The following is a 19288-nucleotide window of genomic DNA, read 5'->3' as shown; positions in this document are numbered from 1 at the left end:
ATAAATGCCACAGACATATGACTGGGTGAACCTTTTCAGATTGTGACTCAGCTTTGCTAGAGTCCCCAGTTAGAGGTGTCCAGAGCTCTTAAGCACACTCTTTTTGCTTTGGATCACGACTTTAACCACTCAGTCTCAAGCTTTTCACTTGGACCTGCATGCCACAAGCACATGGTTAGGGACAGCTTGATTTAGCCGCTTAGGCCTGGATTTTATTTCCTTGGGCCCTCCTATCCATTGATGCTCAAAGCCTTGGATCCTTTTTACCCTTGCCTTTTGGTTTTAAGGGCTATTGGCTTTTTCTGCTTGCTTTTTCTTTTTCTTTCTAAATATTTTTTTCGCCATTTTTTTTCTTTCTTTTTTTTTCGCAAGCTTTTGCTTTTCACTGCTTTTTCTTCCTTCAAGAATCAATTTCATGATTTTTCAGATTATCAATAACATTTCTCTTTGTTCATCATTCTTTCAAGAGCCAACAATTTTAACATTCATAAACAACAAGATCAAAAATATGCACTGTTCAATCATTCATTCAGAAAACAAAAAGTATTGTCACCACATCAATATAATTAAACTAATTTCAAGGATAATTTCGAAATTCATGTACTTTCTTGTTATTTTGAATTAGAAACATTTTTTTTATTTAAGAGAGGTGAAGGACTCATGGAATTATTTATAGCCTTAAGACATAGTTACTAAATACTAATGATCATGAAGTAGAGACACAAAACATAGATAAACATATAACATAAAAACCAAAAAACAGAGAGATAAGAACAAGGAAATTAAGGAATGAGTCCACCTTAGTGAGGGTGGCGCCTTTTGAAGGTCCAATGGTGCTTTTTGAGCTCCTTTATATCTCTTCCTTGCTTTTGTTGCATGATCCCTAGTGATTTTGGTGTTCCTACCCCTTAGTTGCTTCCAATAATTATGTGGAGGAACATATATCCCCTGAGGTATCTCAAAGATTTCTTGATGAGGGAATTTCTCATGCTCTCTTGATGTGCAGTCAAATACTCTTCTACTGAGTTATGGACCCTTGAGATGAATCTCTCCATCTCCCATGACTCAGAGGTGGAAGCTTTTGTCTTCCCTTTTCTCTTCTTCTTTTTTTTTTTTGAGGTTTCTCTAGCCTTAGGTGCCATCAATGGTTATGAAAAAGCAAAAAAGCTATGCTTTTACCACACCAAACTTAGAATGTTGCTCGCCCTCGAGCAAAAGAAGAAAGAATAGAAAAAGAAGAAGAAGATATAGAGGAGAGGGAGAGAGGTGTGTATTCGGCTATGTAGGGTGGGTTTGGGTGGGAAGAGAAGGATGGATGTGAGTGGTGAAGAAGAGAGAAGGTGAGTTGAGGTAGGTGGGGATCCTATGGGGTCCACAGATCCTGAGGTGATCCTGTGGGATTCACAGATCCTGAGGTGTCAAGGATTTACATCCCTGCACCAATGAGGCATGTAGAATGCCTTTGCATACAATTCTGGCGTTTAAACGCCGAAGTGATGCTCATTCTGGGCGTTCAACACCCATGTGTAGCATGTTTCTGGCGTTGAACGCCAGTTCCATTCTTGTTACTGGCGTTCAGCGCCAGATCCATGCTCTGTTTTGGCGTTGAACACCAGCCAGATGCATCTTACTGGTGTTTAAATGCCAGTAAGTCCTTCCTCCCGGGTGTGATTTTTCTTCTACTGTTTTTGATTCTATTTTTAATTTTAATAATATTTTTGTGACTCCACATGATCATGAACCTACTAAAACACAAAATAACAATTAAATAAAAATAAAATTAGATAAAAATTGGGTTGCCTCCCAACAAGCGCTTCTTTAACGTCAATAGCTTGACAGTGGGCTCTCATGGAGCCACAAAGGTGGTCAGGACAATGTTGTGGACTCCCAACACCAAACTTAGAGTTTGGATATGGGGGTTCAATCCCAAACTTAGAGTTTGGTTGTGGCCTCCCAACACTAAACGTAGAGTTTGATTGTGGGGGCTCTGTTTGACTCTGTATTTAGAGAAGCTCTGCATGCTTACTCTCCCTTGTTACAGAAGGATAGCCGTGTGCCTTAAACATAAGGTAGTCCCCATTCAATTGAAGGACTAATTCTCCTCTGTTAACATCAATCACAGCACCTGCTGTGGCTAGGAAAGGTCTTCCAAGGATGATGCATTCATCCTCTTCCTTCCTAGTGTTTAAGATTATGAAATCAGCAGGGATGTAAAGGCCTTCAACCTTTACTAATACGTCCTCTACTAATCCATAAGCTTGTCTTACTGACTTGTCTGCCAATTGTAATGAGAATAAGGTAGGCTGTACCTCAATGATCCCTAGTTTCTCCATTACAGAGAGTGGCATAAGATTTATGCCTGACCCTAGGTCACACAGAGCTTTTTCAAAGGTCATGGTGCCTATGGTACAGGGTATTAAGAATTTCCCAGGATCTTGTTTCTTTTGAGGTGGAGTTTGCTGAACCCATGTATCAAGTTCACTAATGAGCAAGGGAGGTTCACCTTCCCAAGTCTCATTACCAAATAACTTGGCATTCAGCTTCATGATGGCTCCTAGATATTGAGCAACTTGCTTTCCAATTACATCTTCATCCTCTTCAGAGGAAGAATAGTCTTCAGAGATCATGAATGGCAGAAGGAGGTTTAATGGAATCTCTATGGTCTCTATATGAGCCTCAGATTCCTTTGGGTCCTCAATAGGGAACTCCTTCTTGTTTGAGAGACGTCCCAGGAGGTCTTTCTCACTAGGATTTTCGTCCTTCTCCTCCCTTGTGCATTCGGCCATATTGATTACGTTAATGGCCTTGCACTCTCCTTTTGGATTCTCTTCTGTATTGCTTGGGAGAATACTAGGAGGAGTTTCAATGATTTTTTTACTCAGCTGGCCCACTTGTGCCTCCAAATTTCTAATGGAGGATCTTGTTTCATTCATGAAACTTAAAGTGGCCTTAGACAGATCAGAGACTATGTTTGATAAGTTAGAGGGGCTCTGTTCAAGATTCTTTCTCTGTTGCTGAGAAGATGATGGAAAAGGCTTGTTATTGCTTAGCTTGTTTCTTCCACCATTATTAAAGCCTTGTTGAGGCTTTTGTTAATCCTTCCATGAGAAATTTGGATGATTTCTCCATGATGAATTATAGGTGTTTCCATAAGGTTCACCCATGTAATTAACCTCTGCCATTGCAGGGTTCTCAGGATCATAAGCTTCTTCAGAAGCTGCTTCTTTAGTACTGTTGGATGCATTTTGCCATCCATTCAGACTTTGAGAGATCATGTTGACTTGCTGAGTCAACACTTTGTTCTGAGCCAATATGGCATTTAGAGCATCAATTTCAAGAACTCCCTTCCTCTGAGGCGTCCCATTATTCACGGAATTCCTCTCAAAAGTGTACATGAATTGGTTATTTGCAACCATGTCAAAAAGTTCTTGAGCTTCTGCAGGTGTTTTCTTTAAGTGAATAGATCCACCTGCAGAATGGTCCAATGACATTTTAGAGAACTCAGACAGACCATAATAGAATATATCTAATATGGTCCATTCTGAAAACATGTCAGAAGGACACTTTTTGGTCATCTGCTTGTATTTTTCCCAAGCTTCATAGAGGGATTCACCATCTTTTTGCTTGAAGGTCTAAACATCCACTCTCAGCTTGCTCAGATTTTGAGGAGAAAAGAATTTATCCAAGAAGGCTGTGACCAACTTATCCCAGGAGTCCAGGCTATCTTTAGGTTGAGAGTCCAACCATGCTCTAGCTTTGTCTCTTACAGCAAAAGGGAAAAGTATGAGCCTGTAGACTTCAGGATCTACTCTATTAGTCTTTACAGTCTCACAGATCTGCAAGAACTCAGTTAAAAACTGATAGGGATCTTCTGATGGAAGTCCATGAAACTTGCAGTTTTGTTGCATTAGAGCAACTAGTTGAGGTTTTAGCTCAAAATTGTTTGCCCCAATGGTAGGGATTGAGATGCTTCTTCCATCAAACTTGGAAGTAGGTGTAGTGTAATCACCAAACATCCTCCTTGCATTATTGTTGTTAGGTTCGGCTGCCATCTCCTTCTCTTGTTCGAAAATTTCAGTAAGGTTGTCTCTGGATTGTTGTAATTTAGCTTCTATTAGTTTCCTCTTCAGAGTCCTTTCAGGTTCTGGATCAGCTTCAACAAGAATGCCTTTTTCCTTGTTCCTGCTCATATGAAAGAGAAGAAAACAAGAAAAGAAGAGGAATCTTCTATGTCACAGTAAAGAGGTTCCTTATTATTAGTAGAAGAAGAAAGGGGATAAAGAAAGGAGACTCCAAACAGAAGGGTGAGGATAGGGGTAGTGAATTGAGATGAAGAGAGGTGAAGAAAAGTGTTAGTAAATAAATAAATAAATAGAAGAAGATGAGAGAGAGATTTTCGAAAATATTTTTGGAAAGGAGTTAATGATTTTCGAAAATTAAGATAAGAAATTAAAATTAAAATTAAAATTTGAAACAATTAATTAATTAAAAAGAATTTTTGAAAAAGAAGGAGATATTTTCAAAAATTAGAGATAGAAAAGTAGTTAGGTGATTTTGAAAAAGATAAGAAACCAACAAAAAGTTAGTTAGTTGATTGAAAGAGATTTGAAAATCAATTTTGAAAAGATAAGAAGATAAGAAGATATTTTGAAATCAAATTTTTGGATAAGACAAAATTTTTGAAAAAGATATGATATAAAAGATATGATAAAAAGATATGATAAGAAGATAAGATAGAAAAGATATGGTTTAAAAAAGATTTAAATTTTAAAATTAAATTTGATTACTTTACTAACAATAAACTATAAGATACGATTCTAGAATTTAAAAATTGAACCTTTCTTAACAAGAAAGTAACAAACTTTAAATTTTTGAATTAATCACATTAATTGTTAGCACATTTTCGAAAATTTTGAAATAAACTTAAGAAAAAGATATTTTGAAAAATAATTTTCAAAATTTTCGAAAAATAGAAAAAATGAAAAGTATATGATTTTTGAAAAAGATTTTGAAAAGATAGGATTTTTTTTTAAATTGAAAATTTGACTTGACTTGTAAGAAACAACTAATTTTAAAAATTTTTGACTAAGTCAACCCAAATTTTTGAAATTTTGAGAGAAAAAAAGAAAAGATATATTTTTTATTTTTTTAAAATTTTTAATGATGAGAGAGAAAAACGACAAAAATGACTCACAACATAAAAATTATGAATCAAAACTCATGATGCATGCAAGAACTCTATGAATGTCAAGATGAACACCAAGAACACTTTGAAGATCATGATGAACATCCAGAACATATTTTTTAAAAAATTTTGATGCAAAGAAAACATGCAAGACACCAAACTTAGAAATCTTTAATGCTTGGACTCTAACAAACGAAAAATGCATATGAAAAACAAGAAAATACACAAAACAAGAAAACATCAAGATCAAACAAGAAGACTTACCAAGAACAACTTGAAGATCATGAAGAACACTATGAATGCATGAATTTTTGAAAAATGCATAATAATTTAAAAAAAATGCAATTGACACCAAACTTAAAAATGGACTCAAGACTCAAACAAGAAACACAAAATATTTTTGATTTTTTTTATTTTATTTTATTTTTTCGAAAAATATATAGGAAAAAGAAAATAAGAAATTCAAAATCTTTAAGAAGAATTCGAGGAATCTTTCAATATTAGCCCAAAGCTCCAATCAAAGGGTTGGACATGGCTTAATAGCCAGTCAGCTTTAGGATGGAATTACATGCATTGTGGTGATTAGTTGAAGACCAATTCCAAAGGAGTTTGAATATGGCTTTGCAGCCAGCCAGGATTCAACATGCTTCATGAAACTTTGGAATCCATTCTTAAATGTTTTGAAGCCATAGAATGATTTATTTTTAAAAAAAATTCAAAAATAGGAATAAAAAATTTTTTTGAAAGATTTTTGAAAAGTTTTTGAAAAGAAAATTACCTAATCTGAGTAACAAGATGAACTGTCAGTTGTCCATACTCGAACAATCCCCGGCAACGGCGCCAAAAACTTGGTGCACGAAATTGTGATCATCAACTATGGCTCCAATAGTTTGGTAGCTCTCACACGTGAATTACACTCAGTCACAACTCCGCACAACTAACCAGCAAGTGCACTGGGTCATCCAAGTAATACCTTACGTGAGTAAGGGTCGATCCCACGGAGATTGTTGGTATGAAGCAAGCTATGGTCATCTTGTAAATCTCATTCAGGCAGATAATAATTGGTTATGGGAAATATAAAGAGATACTTGCTTGAATAATAAAGGATAGAAATACTTATGTAAATTAATGGTGGGAATTTCAAATAAGCGTATGGAGATGCTTGTCCTGGTTGAATCTCTGCTTTCCTACTGCTTTCATCCAATCCTTCTTACTCCTTTCCATGGCAAGCTGTATGTAGGGCATCACCATTGTCAATGGCTACATCCCATCCTCTCAGTGAAAATGGTCCAAATGCTCTGTCACAGCACGGCTAATCATCTGTCGGTTCTCAATCAGGCTGGAATAGAATCCCGTGATTCTTTTGCGTCTGTCACTAACGCCCAGCCTTCAGGAGTTTGAAGCTCGTCATAGTCATTCAATCCCAGAATCCTACTCGGAATACCACAGACAAGGTTTAGACTTTCCGGATTCTAATGAATGCCGCCATCAATTCTAGCTTATACCACAAAGATTCTAATTAAGGAATCCAAGAGATATGCGCCCGGCCTAAGATAGAACGGAAGTGGTTGTCAATCACGCGTGTTCATAGGTGAGAATGATGATGAGTGTCACGGATCATCACATTTATCAAGTTGAAGTGCAACAAATATCTTAGAACAGGAATAAATCGAATTGAATAGAAAATAGTAGTAATTGCATTGAAACTTGAGGTACAACAGAGCTCCACACCCTTAATCTATGGTGTGTAGAAACTCCACCATTGAAAATACATAAGTAAAAGGTCCAGGCATGGCCGAATGGCCAGCCCCCATGATCTGAGAACTAAACATCCCAAGATGTCTAATACAATAGTAAACTATCCTATTTATACTAGACTAGCTACTAGGGTTTACAAGAGTAAGTAATTGATGCATAAATACACTTCCAGGGCCCACTTGGTGTATGTTTGGACTGAGCTTAATCTATCCACGAGCTGAGGCTTCTTTTGGAGTTGAACGCCAAGTTGTAACGTGTTTTGGGCGTTCAACTCCGGTTCGTGACGTGTTTCTGGCGTTTGACTCCAGACAGCAACATGGAACTGGTGTTGAGCGCCAGTTTACGTCATCTAATCACGAATAAAGTATGGACTATTATATATTTCTGGAAAGCTCTAGATGTCTACTTTCCAACGCCATTGAGAGCGTGCCATTTGAAGTTCTATAGCTCCAGAAAATTTATTTCGAGTGCAGGGAGTTCAGATTCCAACAGCATCAGCAGTCCTTTGTCAGCCTCCTATTAGAGTTTTACTCAGGTCCCTCAATTTCAGCCAGAAAATATCTGAAATCACAGAAAAACACATAAACTCATAGTAAAGTCCAGAAATGTGAATTTAGCATAAAAACTAATGAAAACATCCCTAAAAGTAACTAGATCATACTAAAAACTACCTAAAAACAATGCCAAAAAGCGTATAAATTATCCGCTCATCAGTGCTCAACATTTTATTTTAGGGACTAAAATGATTTATTTAATGCAAAGTAAGGGGACCATTTTAGTGCATATGTAATGATGATATAGTGGATGACACGTGGACAAATAGCATTGTGACTCGTGGCATAACAATCTACATCACCATGCCACGTGTCATTGACCGACAGGTCATCATACTGTTGCATGTGGCTAAATCATGAGGTGACACGTGTCACTAAAGGTCCGCATCATCAAGCCACGTCAGTGCGTCGTTAACGGAATACGGATCAGTGGCTAATATAGTGCAATTCTTTCAATCTTAGGGATGTAATTGGTACAATTAGAATCTCAAAGACGATTTTGGTGTACAATATCAATCTCAGGGACCATTTTTGGAATTTAGTCGAATTGTTGATGATGTATGATGATTATTGATGTTTGTGATTACTTTGATGACTATTGATTGTGTGGTTGATGTTGATAAAGATTGGAGGTGGTGGTGAGTTTGATGATGATTGAATTGGAAAATAATGATTTTGATGAATTTGATTAGTAGTGATGATGTTTCATGGTGATGATGTTGATAGGAAATATAAGGAAAATTGTGAAATTAATAGTTTTGATAGTGAATAAATGAGGGATATTTGAGAAATGCTTGGTATGATGCTTGAGTATGTTTTGAGCTAGTTTGGTTTTAAGAGTTTTGAAAAAGCTAGAGAATTGTCACTTTTGGTAAAAATCTGTTTTTAGTGAATTTTGGTGGATCATAACTGGAGTCTCAATTTTTGAAATTGACTGAATTTTATTTTATTTTAAATTGAAAATTATTTAAAGAGTTTTAAAATGATATAAAGTTTGAGAAAAATATAGTTTTGTAGAGGAAGTTATGAACGTCGAAAGTTCCGTACAAAAATCTAAATTCTGCAGCTTTTGAATTTTTTCATGTCTGATAAGAGCTACGTAGGCGGACCTATGCACACGACATGAGCATTTTTCACTGTCTTGTAATCTCATGTACGCGGGCACTGGCATGCGTATGTGAGCATGTGACTTTCAGCCATGTGTACGCGAGTTTTTGACACATGACGCAAGCATTCCATGAGGTTTGGGACTCTTGTGTACGCGAAGAAGGTGTCACGTACGCGAGCACCATTTTTACACACATGCGTACGCGAAATAGGAGCTTGCGTACGCAAGCTTTCTATTTTGTTAAAAACTTGTTTTTCTTTATTTTTAAAGGATTCTCTAGTTTTCCAACCTTCTTTAACTTCTATTTTAGACTCCTAACTAGTAATTGACACTTGAGACTAATGAGAAAGAGTTAGAGGGCTTAAATTAGATAAAGTTAGTTAAATCTTAGAAGACGGAGACTTAGGTGTGGTATGAATTATAGATGAATTATTCTGAGTAAGCTGGTGGAGAGTTCTTTGAGACTGAATGGAGGACACATGATGTGATGATGATCTTATTTTAAGATTGAGAATATTGAGGCATGAATGCCGAGTACGATAAGACTCAGAATGAGCTGAGAGATTTTAACATGAATCATTAAACTATTTTTTAAAATGATGATTTCTTTTGAATAATATTGATGAGTTTAGGTATAAGGGCAGGATTCGTCCCACTTTTGCTTAGATGTAGGCTTAAGGATAGTGGTTCGTCCTGCTTATGTTGAGATATAGGCTTAAGGGCAGTGGTTTGTCCCGCTTATGCTGAGTTGTAGGCGTAAGGAGTGGGGTCGTTCTTCTTATGCTGAGATGTGAGGGCTGTGGTAAATGTCTCACTCACATACTTTCGTTCATAAGAGTGGCCAAGCATTATATCTCTGGGAAAGTGAGCCGGGCACTATATCCTTAAGGGTTCCCATTTATAAACATGAGCGAAATTGACATTTTCATGAGAATATGTCGAGTTGACAGTTTAACCAACAATCTGATATAACAGCCAATAGGACAGACATTCTTCATGTGCATTTTTTATATGTTTGCTTGCTTTGCCTACTTGCATTAATTTGCCTAATTATATAAAATGTTTATATATGCTTCCTGAATTCCTTGCTGTATATGTCATATTACCTGCGTATTACTTGTTTGTATCTATTTATGTTTGCCACTGGGGTTGAGGAGGTTCGGTAGGCAGTAGCGATGGGATCGTGTGGAGGTTAGGCTGGTGAAGGCTGTAGGATAGCCGTGTTGGTTTAGTTAGAAATTTCTAAGTTAGATTACCTCTGGTGCACTGTTACCATGCTGAGAACTTCCGGTTCTCATATCATATGTTGTTTTTTAGATACAGGTCGTAACCCACCTCGGTTAGTTGCGGGATGATAACAGAGTGGAGGAGATTTTGTGATCCTTGTATTTTGGTTTATATGTTGTAGATACTCTCACTTTTGTATATTTAAAACTTTGATGCCTTAGAGGCTTAATATGAGAGTTAGTATGTTGCTGTTTTATATCAAACACTCTGTTATATTCTGTATTAACTAGCTGGCCTAGACTCCAAATGTTGTGACTATTCTATCCTTTATATATATATATATATATATATATATATATATATGTTATGTTCTTTCTTGAACCTTACGTTTTAGTTATCGTGTGTGATGATTTGCGATTCTATATATCTGTTTTCTACGTCTTTGAGCTATATTTTTTCATCGCGCTTCTAGTATTAATATTCCTTTCTATATTTACTATTGTATGAGCTTTAGAACTATCGTGACATCTTGTTATCTTTTGCTTTACGGCTAGAGGTAAGGTTTAGGATAATAGGGTGTTATAGACCGCGAGCTGCATTGAACATTGAGATGGAGGATGGAGGTGGTGGTGGTTAGGGAGGATGCCTCGTGCACGGTAGGAATGTCCAAAATAGACGGTGAAAATAAGCATGCGAATTATCGGACTACCCCTCCATTCGCACAGACTGATCTTTAATACTGCAACACTACCAGGCATCATCATCTACACACCTAGAACCCACCGCGGTAACTCATTATATGACTCATGATCTCCGTAAATCTGAGCCACGGCCTTCTACTTAGCCAACCAAACCCTCCTGTAAGTCGGTCTGAAACCGAAATGTGCCTTTGTCGCATTCATCAGTACCTTGATTGATATGGAAGCATCCGCTCTAATCATAGACAGTATGAACACTGAGATTACCTGGTAATCAAGCCTCTTATGATCGCTCGATATCAAGGTGGCCAGACAATTATGAGATCCATTGTACCATTTTACCTCCCAAATACATCTGCACTGGCAGAAACTGATCCGAATCAACCATGGGCACCCGTTGTTAGATTCCTTACATTTTTCATAGTACTTGTGTTATTCATGAAAAACCTCAAAAGAGGCATATACTAAGATGCTTTCCACTTTATAGCTTGCAGTAGAAACAGTACCATGAGTCATCTGAACCAAAATACAGAACACCAAACGAAGAAAAAAAAGGAAACGACAGAAAATAAAATTTGCATTTTGTAATTTAGTGGTGTCTGTTTTTTAATATATCTTTTTTTATATATAAAAAAATAACCAAACCCGTTATTGCATGGTGTAAAAGATGGAAGCAGTATTTCTTTTGCCATGGCTTTAAACTATGGCTGTATGAGGTATAGTGACAACTTACACTAATCAGTTTTAAAGTGAATGTTATAATATCAACCAACCAATATTTAACTTTCCAATCTAGGTTTATATCCTTCTTTAAATGATTAGTTGTCCATGCTTCTACATTACTAGACAAAGACCAGGGAAAGAGGAAAAAAAGAAGAAAGCGACTACGAAAACCTAAAAGGAACGAAATGGGAATAACACCTTCAAATGCTAGAAATGTTTAAACAGAAGATGAGGTTGCTGTAGCAATTGCCACCTCTTTAAAATAGGTGCTGGTCAAATTAACGCTTGTTTCGCAACCATGACAATCAATTAAACCATGGTGAACATGCAAACTAGTTGGGGACGGTCTTACTCTTGATGTGCAGAGGAATGCTAGAAATGGAAGCCGGGAAGGGTGATGGAGGAAAGTATGGCAAAACTTTGAAGCCTAGTTGGCTAAAATGTTATTCTATATTATATCAATATTATAAGACACATTTTAAAGAGCACAAGACTAAAATATACTAGGGTGCAAGTTTTGTCGCTTATTTTGGTAAAGACTATAATTCAAGGACAAATATAAGGCACTAACCCTACAAAAAATAACAGATTTTTACCTGTACAATTGTCACTTTGAGCTAATGAGTTTCATCGTTGTCTCAATCTTCATCATCAGAGCTGACTTCATCACTGTTGTAATCGTTACACTTGAATGACTTCAGGTTGCTTAGGCTAAGAGATGTGACGGGGTACTTGTTGCTGCTCAAACCTTGGTACAAGAAGTGAGTCCTTGGGTGGCAATGGCACAGGATCCCCAAGTTTTCACCCAAGTTGGGTAAGTGGAAGATCAATAGGCAATTGCATAGGCATTCCAGGCTTCCAGCCAGGTGGAACTGTAAAATTTGATGGAAGCAACCCTTGAATTGCAGACAAATTGGCATCCACTTGCTGTGGAGGTAGAGGCTCAATAATGGCCTCAATTGTTTTCTCTTTTGTTTCAATAACTTTAGGCAATCCAACATCAAGGTCAACAAATTTATATAACTGTGAAGCCCTCATTTGCTCCTCTTGTGGCGCAGGTGGCATTGGACCACGTAAAGGAGCTTGCCCAGCTTCAAATTATGGCGACGCAAAGGTTGTATAACTTATCCGGTGAGCATATGATAATATATCTGATAGCTTCAGTTGGGATGAGATAGTTGAGGATGTCAAAGAATCATCTTCACTGTCATCTCCTTATTTCAAGCTCTTGGTGCTGCAGCGATAATCAAAGTAATCATTAACAAGAATGTCGAGACACCGCTCAACATCTTTGAGTTTGTTAGCAAATGCAAGAAGTGATGAATCTTTTGAGTGAATTTCCTAATCAATCTTCTGCTTAGCATCTTACAGATTAAGAATTTCTTAGAGTTCAGCGACATCTTCAAAGCTCTGAGTTTGAAGAATAGTGAATTGTGAAATAACTTCTTTGGTTGTGGAAGAAGAATTATGTGGGGTAGATGAACGAGCTTGGCCTTGGGTGGAAAGGAAGGTGGGGATGGATAAAGTGACCTGTTGGGTGAAACTTCAAATAGTTTAGAAGCTAAGAAAGCCATTTGTTGAAGAAGTGCTTGTGCTCGAGGGAGAGGTAGGAGAAGAGAGAGCAGAGCTACAGAAGGGCCAGCTGCATGGCAGTCTAAGTGGGGCTGGTGATGATGACCATGTGAGGAAGGGAGCTTTGGAGGAGTAAGATTCGGAATGGATGGGAAATTTGGGTTTGTGAGGCCTAGCCTAGCAGGGGATTGCACAATTTGGTGCTTTGTACAAAAATTAGGGGTTCACATGGCCGATCTGGCCGAGGCTCGAAGCATTTTGGACGATGAAGACTCGAACCCAAAATGACCCGGAGTTGACCTGGGGAGAAAAAAATGAAATCTGGAAAGAGAGTGAAATCGGGACTGGGCCATAGCTTGGGTCACCTGAACCTAACCCGGTCATTATATACATTACACAATTAGGACTAGGGCAGGGGTGTACACGCAATAATGCAGCCCTCAAGGTTTGTTTAGGTGCCATTCTCAAAAAAAATCTTTTTCTAAATGATATTTTTTTAAATGATATCTTTTATGTTAATCCAAATAAGATACTAAGTATAACTCAATCTTGTACACTTTACACGAAACACAATACAAAAACTTAATTTAGTCTTTGTCTTTCATTTTTTGTCTCCAGTTTCTTCTTTCAGTTTTGTCTCCCTTCCATACGTTAATTAAATTTCTGTCCTCCTCACTCGTCGCTTCTTTAAAAAATGGAGCAAATTGGAAAGCAACGACGGTGACAACTAGCAGATCCAGAATGTTGGCACAGTAGAGACAGATCCAGAATGCTGGGGTGGCAATAGCAGATCTAGATTTTAAAATGAGATTATATGGTGGCGGTAGAAAATATAACAATCTAACTCCTAGCACGTCATAATCAATATTAGTAGTCAGATGCTACTATTTGGCTTAACTTAGGGACTCTAGGCTAGATATAATAAGCATATAGATATGAGCCTGTATCGCTTATTGAAACCGTGTATTAACTAGATATAAAGGAATAGATATAAGTTAGGCAATCAAAATATGTAGCATATAAATATACAAAAGCATATTAATAACATGTATTTGTTCATAACCAATTTAGGTTGGTTGAGTGGTTAGTTTACTCGTTTACTTAAATAAGTTTGGAAATTTAAAACTTGCCTTGTGCATGCAGTAACTCATTGGTCAACAACAAATCCTTAAATAGAGCTCAGATCTATGATATCATAAAAAAACATCTACTTAGTCATAAGTTCAGTTTAATACATTATAAAAAGTACAACTACTTATTTATATTACATATAGATATTTACAAACTCTACTACTTATATTAACATACTCAACTCTACAGTAACAATTCTACTCTGGAATCCAACTATAACTCTCTCTTAAATTCTCTCATTCTTTTTTCAAAATTGATTACAATAAAATAAGTATATGCATAAAGTTTGCTTCATCGGAAACTAATTTTCAAATTAAAGTCGGAACTCAAAAACTTCTATTTTAGTATATGTAATAAGTATAATAACTCGTATCATGCACGTGATAAGATTGAAATTATAATTTTAAATTAATCTATTAAAATTAATTTAAATTGTAATAACTTAATTAATAAATAAATAATATGATGTGCATTGTTATTTTTTTTAATATGGTATTAAGTGTATTAATTTGAATGTAGCTATTAAATGTATAAAAATTATGTTTGAATTATGAATTCTCTAAATAAAATTATCCCGTTCAAAATATTTAAATTATGATTTCAATCATAAATTACAATTATGATTTAAAATTTTTTTTTGATATGATATTATATTTTTTTCTCCACTTCACTATTAATATACTAATATTGCAAGTCTAAATTACAGTATCTTACTAAATCTTGACTGAAAAAAATATAATTATGTGTTTCTATCATTCAATTTATTTATTACACCATGTACTAACATTAATGGTATTTTTTAAAAAAATATATTGATAAAAATAGATATAATATGATTATAAATTAAATACAACATAAATAAATAAAATATATAAATAAATGCTAAATCAATATGCTTACCAATGCTTTTGTTAAATTTTGTAAATTAGAGAATAATTATGTATTCGATTGTTTAGTGATCACATAGATAATCAAGTAATTAGATTATAAATTGATCTCACAGCTGACATCTTATTTTTTTCTCATTTTTGAATGAAAGCGAGAATTAAAAAAAAAAGTAGTAATACATAAAAAAAAAAGATTTTGCACCACAACACATAATTATTACCAAAAGATATTTTTTATATTAAAATATTAAAATTTTATATACCGCAAATCATGAAGATCAATCACAATGTATTAGTTATTTCTCTTTATTTTTGACCATAATATAAATTTTTCTTTTCCGGTCAAGAGTCTAATAACATCTAATTGAACAAAAAAATTGAATTAAAAGTACTAAATTAAGGACAAATGAGTGAATAATATAAGAAATTATAACTTTGTATGTATATAAAATAAAGAGAATTTACTCATTTATTTTATGTTAAACAATAAAACTAATAGTAGTATATTAATAAAAGGATATACCTTTAAAAAAGTCATAATACAATTTCAAATATTTTTATAAATATACTGTTAAAATTTTTGTTATCAATAAAATGATGCTATTATACAATTTCTTGACGAAACTTAAAATTAAAAGGAAAACAGTTTTGTGTGGGTTAATATAAATTAACTACGTACCAAATAAGTAGAATCGTTTATTTGTTTGTTTCAGTATATCAGCATGAGAAAGCAAATTAAAATGTATCATCCGGAGTTTTACGATCGTCGACGTATGTACTATACATGACTCATTCTTAAAAGATATTTTGCACTGTGTGCAGTCGGAAGATATATTCCACTTGATTCCTCAATCTCAAATAAATTTGAGAAGAAATAGACTTTTCTTTTTACCAATTCATTTTCAAATATTTTTATCAAATAATTCTTAATTGAACAACGAATTTTATCGTACTGCAAAACAAATTAAATATAAAAGCTATTATCATCTACAAAGCTATTAAAAAGAATTGTCTTTGACATGTGGAATGGTGTACTTATAAAATTAACTTAAAATACAAACTACAAAGATTTATAAGAATTTAATTTTGATGCACTAACAGTGTAAAGTAGTTTTACACGTGCATCCAATTACGTAATGACATATCACTAAAAATAACTATTTTTCACATTGACCGCGTGATGTCATCCAAAAGAACGGATATGATTGTATGACTGTGTAAATCGATTTACACTGTCAGTGCATCAAGATTAAACTCTATTTATAAACTGAACTTGGAAACAATTGCTCAATCAAATAAAAATAACAAATTAGAAAAAAAGAATGTTTTGCCTCTTATTTTTAGACTCACAAATCGCAAAAGAAACATTATATATAGCCTTTAGTAATACAAAAATAATTATAAAAATTAATTATTGATATTAATATCAATTTACCACTATTAACGTTAGTATCATATTTATGTCAATTAAAATTATAAATTTATGTTTATTTTTTATTTTTAATTATTGATATCTTAATCCTTTTAAAAATATATTTTGTTTTTTTTAAATATAATGTGTGTGCTGTTTAGACCTTTTCTATTATTATTATTATTATTATTATTATTATTATTATTATTATTATTATTATTATTATTATTATTATTATTATTTGATATCAATATCAATTTATCACCATTAATGTATGTATTAATTTTTTACTAATTATGCTTGATTAAAAATAATAATTAAAAAATAATAATTAAAAAACATTAATAATTGATAATTAGTATTATACAATTAATATAATAATTAGTATCAATTTGTTTTAACGTATATATCAAGTTGCACAATGATTGAAAATTAGAATTATATAAATTAATATAATAATTAGAATGATTAAAGATATGTAATGATTGACAATTAGTATAATAATATATTAAATATTTTTATATAATTATTAAAAAGATATTTTTTTAAAATAGATTGAGCAGAGAGTAAATATAATTAAATATATTAAAAGTAGAGCTTTTATTTTAAATAAAAAAAATTATGAGAAATTGATATCTCACTTCCAATATTTCTAAAAATACACTAATATACCAATAATACTAATAGTTAAAAAATAATTGTGGAGACTTATTAATAATCAATATCTAAAATAAGTAAATTAAATAATAATAATTGAAAAAAATATTTAACAAATGTGAGAAATAAAAATAAAAGAAATTGGTAAATAATAAATATAAATATATTAAACAATGTATTAAATATTGATTTAATATAATTATAATAAAAATATTTTCCTAAGTTAATATAATTATGTATTATTCATTAAATACTAATTGTAATATTATAATATAATTATAATAAAAATATTTTTTTAAATAAATTTATTTAGAGAAATATAAATTGATTATTAATAACTGATGCCATTATTATATAATTATCATATCATATTATTATTATTATTATTATTAAAATTATTAAAAATATTTTCAATTGATAATTGATAAGTAGTTTAATAATACATTAAATATTGATTTTATATAACTATATAATAAAGATATTTTCCTAAATTAATATAATGATGCATTATTATCTATTTTGACGAAAAAATGAATTGAAATTGACACTTTCATTAGTTGGGAGAAAACCCAAATTCAGTATATTAAGTAGATAAATAGTTGTGCTTGAATCATTGTTAATATATATATGTAGCATTTAATAAATCCGATGAAATAATATGTAGCAAAGTAAAACATACAGGAGTATATATGCGTTGTGATGTGTTGTCAAAAGTAAAAAAGGGAAAAGAAAAGGAACGGGATGAGCCAACTGCAGAAAAAAGGTAACACCATAAAAGGACTAAAAGCCAATCGTTTAGTTGAATCAATCTAGAATAATAATGTTGCATTCTTTTGCATCTTCGTGATATTATTTGCTGATAAATAAAATGCTCCTCATTTTTGCAGATAACAATAGAGCACAGGAGACAGAGATTCAAATACAAATAATTAAAGAAAAAAATTTTGTTGAGGGAAAAAATGAAAAAGAGAAAGATATTAATTAGCACATACATATATATATTATTGGTCACAAATATAATAGGATGATTGACTTGACCAAAAATTAATTTATCGCACAACATTAATTTGTAAATATCGTTATGTGTTAGGTAAGCATCGAGAATCGTAAGAAAGGACATCTTTTCTATTAGGGTGCTGCCGAAACAACAATGTTAATACTAAGCCTAAAACCAAAAAAAAAAAAAGGAAGAAGAAGAGAAGATGGTAACGAGAATCGAAGAGTAAAATAAACAACTTCATATGCAGCTATTATTATAGTTTGTGAAATTATTTAGCACAAAGAAATAAAAAAGGTAAAACGGAAAACTACCTTAGAAAAAATATGAAGAACCACCGTTAAGAGGCTTTAGGTATTTATATGTTCAAGAATAAGAAGGTCCATCAAGGTAATTTATTATTCACATTATAATCTCTTACCATGATTTTATTATTCACATTATAATCTCTTACCATGATTCTCGTAAAATAATTTATTCTATTAAATTACATTTATTATTCCCATATCTTTTTTTCTATTATTATTTACGAAAGTCAAATATAAATATAAATTTTTAGATAATTATGATATTTTAAAATATTATATTTACAACACTAAATTAATCATTATATATATATATATATATATATATATATATATATATATATATATTAATTAACTTATTTTTAATATATATATATGTTATACAAATTAATCTCTTATATCCATATAATATCATTAATATTTTGTCTTTGAATATTTTTTCTATTTTCTATTAATATCATTATAATATCTTTTTTTTTTGCTACTAAAGGTCATAGTTATTAATTATGTATATGTAGTAAGATGATCGAAAACTAACATACAGTTGAGAATTTAATTATAAATTATCTATTTTGTTATGCATCTTATAAAGTAATGAATTAAAGTAATTGATTGATATAAATTATAATAAATTATGTGATATTTAAATATCTAATCAAATCAATTAGTTGATATAATTAATTTATTGTAATGAATTGAATTTAATGAATTAAAAGAAATAAATCAAGAAACACGACCGGTGTAATTATTATATCATTAATTATTATTATTATTATTATTATTATTATTATTATTATTATTATTATTATTATTATTATTATTATTATGATTAAAAGTATTTTTAATTGAAAATTGATAACTAGTTTAATAATGCATTAAATATTGATTTGATATAATTATAATGAAGATATATTCCTAAATTAGTATAATTATATATTATTCATTAGATATTAATTATAATAAAAATATTTTTTTATAAAATAATTTAGAATAGAGAATAGTGTATTCATTTTGGAGAGAAAACGGAGTCACGAGAAATCGACATTTAACCTTTATTAGTTGGGGGAAAACTCAG

General features: G+C 32.4%; 1 pseudogene; it reads right to left on the bottom strand.

Moving 5' to 3' along the window:
- Positions 1–11964: 11964 nt before the first annotated feature.
- On the bottom strand, positions 11965–13287 carry LOC130956753 (mediator of RNA polymerase II transcription subunit 4-like; annotated as a pseudogene).
- Between the last annotated feature and the right edge of the window lie 6001 nt (positions 13288–19288).

The sequence above is a fragment of the Arachis stenosperma genome, chromosome 10 (assembly GCF_014773155.1).
Source record: "Arachis stenosperma cultivar V10309 chromosome 10, arast.V10309.gnm1.PFL2, whole genome shotgun sequence".
Taxonomy (NCBI): domain Eukaryota; kingdom Viridiplantae; phylum Streptophyta; class Magnoliopsida; order Fabales; family Fabaceae; genus Arachis; species Arachis stenosperma.
Note: the sequence above shows the minus strand (reverse complement) of the source record. Positions and strands in the feature narration are given on the sequence as shown.